Here is an 8541-nt window from a genome sequence, read left to right on the forward strand (position 1 = left end):
CCAGCTCCCCTGTTCAAGAGACAGAAATCCCAGATTTCTGTGTGAACCTTTTCAATCCTGAAGACAAGTACTTCACATTTTTAAAAATTCTGAGAGCCCAGTAAACACTTCTGTGCCCCCATTTAGACCCCTGGCCACCAGTTTGCGAACCCTAGATCCGTGGCTGTTTTCTCGTGGCTTTGGCTGTTTTCCGGACCAATAAGGTAAGCTCGGAGCCTCGGTTTACCCACGTACAAAGGCGGGGATTGGGGCAGATGGTTCCGTGGGGGCGCTGCCTGGGTGTGCTGGCTCGGGCACAGCGCATCCTCGAAGAGTGGATACGAAGAGTAAGCGTTTGCATCTTTGAATTCAGGGAGAAGTAGTCTCTGTGTGCGGTCAGGTGATCCGGGTCTGATCTGCTCAGGCACGGGCGATTTGGGGGAAGTGAAGCTATAGGAGATGCCCTTGTGGAAATGCAAGTTTCTGCGTTATCCTCCTTCCAGCGTATCCTGGGGGTTAGGCAGCCCTTCTCCTGCCCTCACCCGGGGCCAGGACAGAGAGGTGGACTCGAGTCTAGCTCTAGTGCCTGTCCTGTTGGGGAAAAGTTGGCTTGGAACCCTCCTCTAGCATTCAGCCATACAGGGGCTTGGAATCCCGGAGCCCAGTCGCTCTACAGGAGAGAGAAAAGGTGGAGAGCTGCTGGCCCGCGACCTCCGCGAGCTGTTGCCATGGCCACAGCGGACTTTTGTTGTGAAGTGCGGTGACCACACCCCCAACTTCCCTTCTCCGCTTGCCTTCTGGATGACGTCATGGGCGTCCTCGGCGCTGACTGGCTACCTGTGGGTCGGTCTCGCCTTTAAAGCAGCCGTACTCCCCCGGCCCCTGCAGCTGCGGCGACGGTGTTGGCACCGAGGTTACTTTGCTGGGACTCTGGATCCGCCTCTCGCCCGGGCGGAGCGGCCACTGCTCCGGACAGCACCGATTACCGGAGAGAGGCAAGTGTTCAAGGATGCTTCACAGGTTTTTTTCCTTAAGCTCCATATCCCTCCCGAGTCCTCCCCGCTCCTACCCGCACCCCCGCCCCCAGATCTGCAGCTCTTAGGGGAGAAGCGAGGAGCCGGCGGCGGGGTGGTGAGGGGATTTCTTCCAGAGAGGAGTGGAGAGCAGTGACCTTTCTTCCAGGCCGTGGCGACCCAAGCCAGGTAAAATCCCCACCAGGATCCCCGATCCAGTTCTCTGCCTCAGGGCCAAGGGTGTGGGGTTGGAGGAACTGCAGAGCGGAACTGAGGTTCCCCAGGATGAGTCTGGGGCTGCCTTGGGGGGCCAAAAGGGGACAACCGAGCTTGGCATCTGCCAAAGGTGCTGCAGCTGCCGCCGAATTCAGGAAGCGGGGCGGGGAAGACGGTAAGGACGCCTGGAAAGCAGGAAGCGGCTCCTAAACCTGGCACTCCAGCGCTCCAAAGAGCGTGCTCGACCCGCTCGGAGCAATGGGGGCGTTTAGTTCTCGTACCCACTCCGCCGGGCGACGCTGAAACCCAGTCTTTAGTCTGTTTGGCTGGGTTCGGCGCCCCATCCGAGATGCGCAGCACCCCCAGACCCCGGAGTGCACGGTTTTCGGCCACAACCTCCCCAAGCTCACCGTGGCCGCCGCCCGCTCTCCCGCGCTCCTCGCTTTTCAGATTCCGGATTCAAGCCGACTTGTTGCACGCAGAAAAGCGGCGGGGTGAGGTGTTTCAGGGCTCTCCTCTCCGCCTTGCCGGCCTCCGCCCGCCACGAGATCTGACAGCCAGGAGCCCCCTGGACCTTTCGTGCAGACGCAGAGAGCCTAATGCCGAAAGAGAAAAGGTGTAAGTGCTGGGAGGCCACCGGGTAATTATCCCACTGCAAATTGCCGCACTGTGATTGTGGCAGATCATCCCACTCACCCGGGGAAGGAAAAGGAGAGGCGTGGGGGATTGAGCCGGGCAGGGAGTCGGGTCTACTGCAAAAAGCGCATCCAGTGCAGACAAGTCCTAATCTCGCCTTTTACCCTGGCGGCGGACGGAGCGCCTGCACTTTACGTCCCTACCTCGGAGTTAAAACGGGTCGGCCGATGGTCCCCAGAGCCCCTCCGCAGCGAGTCCGAGACTTCAGCTTCAGCACCAGAGGGTGGACAGCGCCCTGCCGGTCTTCGCCCAAGGGTGGGTTCCCGCCGGTACTCTGCTTCCTAGCCCAGTTCCCCAGATCCCTAGCGAGGGAGGCTGGGAGGCGAGACAGGGTTCACCAAGAAAAGGAGGGGAAGGGTTTTTCATCTTCCCTATTTTCAGGAGTTTAAGTATCAAATTCTGGGAGGGCATTCTATCGTCCCTCCTCTAAAAGCATTTGGAATAACTTGGTGCCAAGCACAGGCAGGATGTCGAAGAGGAAAGATGCGCTCCTGTAAGTGGTGAGCTTAGGCACAAGTGGGACAGTGGTTCTACCGGGGACCCAAGCACTGGTGTCCTGTGGAAGGTCGCCACATCCAAGTCACATTCTCTCTACTGCGAACCCCCCTTCTCTCTCACTCTCCCCGAAGTCTCCATAGGCCTTAATGCCGGTAAATGAAGAGAAAAGCGTGGAATGGTGGGAGGAAATATCGAGCTATGGAGGTCAAGGTAAAAACCACATTTATCAGGGCTGCAACAACTTTGTGAAGATGAAATCTGTCCAAATTGCACGTTGAGGTCCGTTTAGCCAAAGGAGCACAGAGTGCCCTTTGTGTTAGGAGGTGAATGACTATTTTGCCAAGAACGAAAATAGCCACCCAAGGGAAGATGTTATCACAAAAGGGCTAACAGGGGTGGTGGAGGAAGAGAGGGGGACAGGACCCCGCCCCCCCCACTAGAGTGTGGTTGCCAGGCAACCAGCCCAGCCTCTTGTTTCCCTGGTTACATTGAGTGGAGGGTCTTTGGCTATTAATTTATCTGTAAGCACCTTTATTCTTGAAAATATCTGCTTTGGAGCTCCTGCCTTCCTTGGTCTGGATGTGAGTCAACAACTGCTTCCTCAAAATTCCTGGGGGTTAAGAGTAAATCCTGGAAGGCAAATTATTTTTTTTTAATCAAGGTGCCTGGCGAAGTAGCTACCTTTCTGCCACCTCAGTCCTTCCTTTCATCTCTCCCACCTCCTTCAGAAAGGTAATCATATCCTACCCTGTCCTTTCTCTGGGGTTTACTGGGGCTTTTATTTTTCTCCTGTGATCCTTTAGACAGAAGGGCTCATCCCCTGCCACCCCAGCCCTGTGTGCTTTGCTTTTTTCCCTTTACATGAGAAAGACACATTTGTTCTTCATGAACAGAGAGGAAACTGTCCAACAGTGTCTCCAGTAGAGAGAGGCTTTTTCCTTGGTTTAGCAGTGATTCCTTCCTAAACACTCCTCATGCTGGAGAGGGTGAATTCTTGATTACCCCTCTCTTTTCACCTCTTCCCACAGACCACACAGAAAGCACAGGTGGTAAAAAATGGGACTCCCTTAGCAAAAGCCATTTGCATCACCAGCATCAGAGTCCTCAAAATTCTATTTTCTTTCTCTTCAGCTCTGCCTTCATAATTAGGAAATGAAGCACTTAAAGCTTCAAATCTGAGCTTTTCCATTTCCCTGGATTGACAAACACTGATTCTGCTTTTCACCTATCAGACTAGCCTGCCTGCATTCATTCACAGTATCTGGGTAGAAAATCACTTTACCCATAATTTCTTAAAGGCAGATGTAACATTCTCAGGATGACTGAAGGTGAAATTGCCAGTAAGTTAACAGAACAACCTGAGCTCTATGCACTACTTTACTCAGAATACTTCTTAAGAGCCATGAACTTTCTTTTTCTACAATAAAACCTTGTTTTAAACTGAGCTATCACTTGACAACAGAGGAATAGAGGAAATCTCTCTTCCAGGTATTAACTATCATTTTTATCTTTGTTGCTCTGCATTACAGACACACATATCTTTACTTTTCACCTTTCTTTCACTCATTGCTAATGAAAAAAATTTTTTTTAAAGATCATTATAATTCCAGACTAAGTTGAATGCCAAAATTAACCTCCATAGGCTGGCTAGATATAATTTTGGGGACATTTACATTAAAATGCTTTCCCCTCACACGTTACTATAGAAACTTCTTTTTAGTTCAGACCAGACAGCTGGTCTGCTTTTTGTACTTTTCTTCCCAAAGAAGTGCCTTCCTTTATGAATTCTCTGGGGCAGCTATCATTGATCACATCAATAAAGTCCCATAGCAACAGTGTTTTTTAATTATTATTCTCTTTCTGCTCATTTTCTTTATGGACAAAGGGTCTACTTTCCTTTCAAGAAGAGAACTGAGATCTTACTGGCCAGAAGGGAAGAAGCATTCTTTCATTGGTTGGTGTATGTTGCCTTGTCAACCAATCAGAGGATGCCATTTATCCTTTTCTGACTAGCTAAGTGAGCAGGGTACCCGGAATGATTGAATCTGCTTTAGTACCATCCAGTAGCAGTAAAGGATGGAACTCAGAGTTCTGAGACCCAGGATGTGCTGTTTGCTTTGGCCAATTCAGATTCATTTGACTTGCAAAGATGAATTTTGTTACCTAGTTACTTGTAGCTTACTCAAACACATCTGAATTACATATTATTCTTTTTTAAAAAAATTTTTATTTTATTTTTGGTTGAGCTTGGTTTTCATTGCTGCCTGGGCTTTCTCTAGTTGTGATGTGCAGGCTGCTCATTACGTTGGCTTCTCTTGTGGAGCATGGACTCTAGAGCTCAGGCTTAGTAGTTGTGGTGCTCGGGCTGTTGCTCCCCAACATGCGGAATCTTTCCGGACTGGGGATCAAACCCCTGTTCCCTGCATTGGACAGGCAGATTCTTAACCACTGGACCATGAGTAAGTCCTGAATTACACATTATTCTGTGAATTTTTTTCATTTTAAAATATATTTTAATAATAATCATTCTTCCAAGTCCATGCAGATTATGGGTATCAGCACACCAGTGGTCCAGGGATCTTTGTGATTTCCCTTAGAAGTATAGAATTTTTCCTCACCCTAAGGGATTTGGTGAAAATTGAGTTGAGGTTGGGAAGCTAGAAGAGCAAAGAGCTTTGTTCCTTATGATGAACATATATCTCAGCATTTGGATTCATTCTGTCCAACTTTGATGTCCCTGGTAGTTTTATTTATTTTTCTATTTTAAATTCTTCACAGCTGTCTTCTGGCCTGCATTTTCAGTGACAAAAAGGTGGATAGATGGAGACAATGACCCTCTAATTTGGTGTAAGAGAAGATATAACTTTCCAGGAAGGCTGTGACAGGTAGGTGGTAGAGATCCCTGGGACTGGAGATTACCCAAATTGCTCATGGTGCTGGAGCTGGGCAGGTCTTTTTTTTTCTCACTCTTCCAAACAGTCTTGCTTAGGGATGCTCACATTAGTCTCCACTTCTCAAAAAGGAAAAAGAAGTGAAGTCGCTCAGTTGTGTCTGACTCTTTGTGACCCCATAGACTGTAGCCTATCAGGCTCCTCTGTCCATGGGATTTTCCAGGCAAAGTACTGGAGTGGACTGCCATTTCCTTCTCCAGGGAGTCTTCCCAACCCAGGGCTCGAACCCCAGTCTCCCGCATGGTAGACAGACACTTTACCGTCTGAGCCACCAAGGGCACGTCAAAGTTCCTTGTCTTCCAAGACAGAAATCATCTGACAACAGCCTAAGAAACCTTAATGTAAGTACAGACCCCATTGGTCAGTCTTTTCTGTTCTTGACTGGAGGGGATCCTGGGAGTGGACAGAATCTCGACCGTGATGGTGCTATCAAGAGCCACCTCCTTTAGCGACCCCATCTATGCCAGAGTCTGACTGGGGCAATGACCTAACTCTAGGCCTTTCAATAATAGGGGCTATGTCATGTATACCTTTGATTCCCTGGAGCTTAGTCACACTTAAAGTAGGGACTCAGCAAGTATTTGAACTGAATCTTACAGGCTAGTGTCAGGGCAAGTCCCTCAACTGCATGTTTATGACCATGGCAGCCGTAGCCTGCACCCTCCGCCGCCCCTCTCTTCCCATATTCCCCAGCTCTCTTCACAAAAAGATAAATGAAGGCTCAGTTAGTTGTTTCCATGGTTACATGGAATGGCCACCCTGAGGATCCCTATCACCCCTTACTGTCAGAAGGAAAAAGAGAGGAGGGGTTTGGGGATCTTTGTCAAGGAGGAAACCATGGAAACAAGCGTTGCTAAGGGGATGGTGCTAAATTCAGAGGAAAGAAACTGAAAGTGGGGAGAGGGAGTTGATGGGCTCAAGGGCAGGTCAGTTTTTCAAAGTACATTTCTCTGAGGCTTCAGCAGCCTCTTTCACTTCTTGCATCTTCCCCCCCAACCTGGACGGAGCCCAGAGTTTAAAAATTTTAGAAAACTGGGGCTGCTGTCAGGTTCAAGTCCATCTCCACTGGTCCTGCAAGGAAAAAGCCAATGACAGTGGATTCATTGTGTTCACACCTCATGATTATACTCTTACCTCTGAACTCTGCCTCACTGCTGATCAGTTTCATCTAATATGAGCCAGGCTCTTTCGAGGCTTTGGAAAATAATCATCAGCAAAATAGTCCCTGCTTGCATGGTGAGCTGATAGCAGGACAGTCCCTTGGTGGCTTTAGAGGCAGGATTTGCTCACATGGGCTGGACTGGACAGTCCTGCATAGCAGGACATGGCAGTGTCCAGGAGTCTCTCCAAACTCTCTCTGTAATACCTTTTAGCTTATCTATTACTATCTGAAGTTTACCTGAGAGTTTGCTGGGAAAGGCCAGTTTTTCCTGGGAATACCTAGGGCTCTGGCCCCTCCAGTGAACCTTCACCTTGGTTAGTCTTGCCCTCTGATATCAGCACTCTTGTCTCTGAAACTGCACACCAAGGATGATGAACTAGTCCTCTCTCAACAGTGCCAAAGAGACTTAGGTTTTTTGTTTTTAAACTTTTTGGCTGCAGCACTCAGCATGCAGGATCTTGGTTGCTCCACCAGGGATTGAAACTGCACCTTCTGCAGTGAAAGCTTGGAGTCTTAACCATCCTGGTGACTCAGAAGGTAAAGAATCTGCCTGCAATGCAGGAGACCTGGAAGATCCCCTAGAGAAGGAAATGGCAACCCACTCCAGTATTCTCGCCTGGAGAATACCATGGACAGAGGAGCCTGGCAGGCTACAGTCCATGGGGTCGCAAAGAGTCGGACACGACTGAGCGACTAAAACACACACACAGTTATTTTCTTTTACAAGAAGTTATTGGCAATAAATCCCTCTTTCTTCCTCGATGACTTAGCTGGGATGGGGAGCCCTCAAGGCCCTGCACCTTGGAGTTGCAGAGTTAGCACTTTGCTAGGGAGTGGAGGGGGGGCAGTCTTAGCCTCCTGGGGAGGGACACCCCTCTCCCCTCTATCAGGCTGACTGCTGGAAGGGACTGAGCCTCCCAGCTGGGTGCTGCGGGTCTCCTCCACATCCCCTCCTCTTCAGTTGCTCTGGGCCAGCCCTTCCCCACTCCGGGCGGGTGGAGAGAACCAGCCCAGAGATGGAGGGTTGGGCTACAGAGGAAGAGCCTGTAATTAAGAAGAGAAAGAATTAAAAGCAGCACCGAAAGGGAAGGGTAATTATCCTTCAGCTGCTGCAGAAATACAATTAGGGCCGTGCTCTTGGAGCCGCCAGGATATTGTGGCTTTGGCTAATTAAGAAGCGGATATCCCCTGCCAGGACAATTAGTGGCCTGCCTGGCCGGAGGGGCGGGGGTGCTTTCCCTCCCCTCCATCAGGGTCCAGCCCTGGGGAAATGAAGCACAGAGCCCAGCTGGGGTGGGGGGTGGGGCGGGGTGGAGGTGGAAGGGCAGGACTAGAACCTCTTCTACCCCTTCCCCCGCACCGCTTCCCCTTTTTCCTCCCCTTTCTAGTCTGTGAGGCCCAGCACCCCTACTCCCACTTCATTCAGAGCTGTGGCTCTCTGAGTACAGAGGGTATTGTCACCCAAGGCCTTGACTGTAGACTTGGGTAGAGATGGGGGTTCCTGGTAGAGACAGGTCACCATAACCTGGAGCTCTTTGTTTTTCCCTTCTCCATAATAGCACAGAGCTTTGTGATTACCCAAGCAAGGCTGGGAGATGAGCCGCCTGCTGCTACCCTTTAAAAATTACACCCCCTTATCATTATTAAGGAAGTATGCTCATTATAGAACATGGAACCCTCCAAAGAAAAAGAAAATAGGGAAATAATCCCTACTCCCCACAACTGATTAGAGGCTCTGGAGAATTCTGGGGTGGGGGAGGGGACGGGTTTGGACACAAGCTCGTGCGGCTGCAGGGTCAGGCTGGCTGAGGTAGGGTGGGTCCAACGTCACCGAACGTCTGGCGGAATGGATCATGTGTGCGCTGCCGCCATGGAGCAGCCAGCCCCATCTGGAAGACTAGTGATTTTGTTGTTGTTTCCTGCGCTCAACAACAAGTCCCAGTCTGCCGCATGGTGCCGGCCACCGCAGCCGGGGCAGGGGCGGGGCCGGGCACACCCTTTGCGCTTGTCCTTTCGTTGTGTTTTT

The 8541-nt window shown here is 50.3% G+C and overlaps 1 long non-coding RNA gene across 4 annotated transcripts; it reads left to right on the forward strand.

Moving 5' to 3' along the window:
* Positions 1 to 869: 869 nt before the first annotated feature.
* LOC129633792 (uncharacterized) lies at positions 870 to 7247 on the forward strand. 4 transcript variants are annotated; one of them, XR_008705291.1, is made up of 7 exons: positions 870 to 1181; positions 1659 to 1826; positions 2026 to 2159; positions 2534 to 2612; positions 5181 to 5287; positions 5554 to 5694; positions 6956 to 7247. It is a non-coding gene; the product is annotated as an uncharacterized LOC129633792 (long non-coding RNA). The 4 variants fall into 4 exon arrangements; XR_008705293.1 differs by lacking the exon at positions 2534 to 2612; XR_008705292.1 differs by lacking the exon at positions 2026 to 2159.
* Positions 7248 to 8541: the final 1294 nt, after the last annotated feature.

Source organism: Bubalus kerabau, chromosome 19 (assembly GCF_029407905.1).
Source record: "Bubalus kerabau isolate K-KA32 ecotype Philippines breed swamp buffalo chromosome 19, PCC_UOA_SB_1v2, whole genome shotgun sequence".
Classification (NCBI taxonomy): Eukaryota; Metazoa; Chordata; class Mammalia; order Artiodactyla; family Bovidae; genus Bubalus; species Bubalus kerabau.